Below are 1,718 nucleotides of genomic sequence, written 5' to 3'. Positions count from 1 at the left end.
ACCACTCAAAGGGCCTATAAAATAATGCTTGGGCAAATATTCTAGTTACCACTTAATAGACAAAGCAACTATTTTGCAGAACACGATGTTAAGAAGGGATCTTATTGTGCAGTCTTCCCTTTAAGGATGTGATTAGGTTAATTTCAACTATGTTAAGGTTCCTGAGCAAGGAGCCATAGTCAGGCCTCCAAGATGGAGTCCAGATATTACCCCTATACTGTCTCACTGGGGGCCCTGCCTACCTCACCTCAACTGGGCCATGCACTGCTATTGGAAGCATATTGTCTTCCTTTCCCGTTTCTGATTCTCTTCTCCCACTTTACATCCGCATGTCCGTGCTGCTCCACGTTCATGGGAACTACCTGCAGTTGCCTTATTGCCAACTCTCACCTGAGCGGCAGTCACGCAGACACTGGGTCCCAGTTTGCTTCTTCAGCTGACTTGGAAAGAGAGAGACTTAAGGTTATAGCACTAAAGTATTAGAAATTTATTGATTTTACTTTGTTGTTGTTGGGGTTTTTTGTTTGTTTTTTATTAAAGGATGATTTTAGACGGTATTGTGGAGCTATTGCACGCAAGAGAATTCGTCTGGGCAGGTAAGGGGCCGGGGTATAAGGATTTTATGGTGTAAGATCTTACCTTGCAAACTGCATAACAAAGAGCTGCTCTCTGGGTGTCTAGTTCCACATAATGAAGGGAGAGAAGGTCTGATGTTTTCTGACAGTGATGAAAGTTGTTCTTCCTGATTGTTTCACCAGTAAAAGCAGCATTTTAAACTGCTGATTTCAGCTCAAGAAAGTGTGTGTCATGGTTACTGTTGTGTGCTAACTACAGGGAAGAAAACTGTTACTTAACATTTTATTTTTTTCTCCCCCCAGAAAATATGTTATTTCCCACAAACAAGAGATTCCACTTAGCGTACACTGGGATATTCGCAACCAGGTGACAGTTTTATGATTCGGAGCGCTTCGTGTAAAGATCACATCATTGCAAACACAGAAACTCCCTGTTTAAATGATTCAGGTTGTGCTTACACAGGTTAGATGAAAAGGTGAATCATAGCAACCAGTCATCTCACCAGGAAACAGAACCAAGCTGCCAGTAACTGGTTACCAACCATTTGCTTCGCTGCCTTGTTTGAACTGTAGGTACAGTTCCCAAATTACAAACGCAGGATGCTCTGCCTTCAAATGCATCTGAGCTGCATCGGACATTGTCTTAGCACAATTTTTGCTGAAAACATGCCCACCAGCTTGCATTTTTATAACACAACAACAAAGTATTAGTTGTTTTCATGTTTTGGGCCAAAAAATGTAAAGGAAAATCCAAGTTTATTAATAAGTTATACTGAAGGGCAATCTTGTCTTTGCTTAGCACACCAACTAAAATCATATTAATTTGCTAAACATACAGGCCTCATGTTACCTTGTCTGAATTCTGAATTAAGAGTTTGAGACAGAAGTTACTTGTAGCATAAGCTCAACATAATCACTTTGGCTCTAAAAGTACCCATTTTTAAGCAGAAAATATTCCCATATCTGTGCATTGAACTCACAGGTTTTTAAATATTTGCATTTTAGGTATCCCTGAGTGATGACAATGTGGAGGCTTTCAAAAAGTTGGTGGCCAAAAGTGGTTGGGAGATCACCAGTGCTGTGGAAAAGGTAGGAGGCATCCAGGTGTATGCACAAACAACTCATTATACATCACAAATAAAA

At 40.5% G+C, this 1,718-nt stretch overlaps 1 long non-coding RNA gene across 1 annotated transcript; it reads left to right on the top strand.

The window, feature by feature from the left end:
* Positions 1 to 438: 438 nt before the first annotated feature.
* On the top strand, positions 439 to 1,704 carry LOC102763187. The gene is made up of 3 exons (XR_436410.2): positions 439 to 596; positions 879 to 942; positions 1,581 to 1,704. It is a non-coding gene; the product is annotated as an uncharacterized LOC102763187 (long non-coding RNA).
* The last annotated feature ends 14 nt before the right edge of the window (positions 1,705 to 1,718 follow it).

Source organism: Myotis davidii, unplaced genomic scaffold (genome assembly GCF_000327345.1).
Source record: "Myotis davidii unplaced genomic scaffold, ASM32734v1 C64174909, whole genome shotgun sequence".
NCBI lineage: Eukaryota > Metazoa > Chordata > Mammalia > Chiroptera > Vespertilionidae > Myotis > Myotis davidii.
This window is presented reverse-complemented; position numbering and strand designations above follow the sequence as displayed.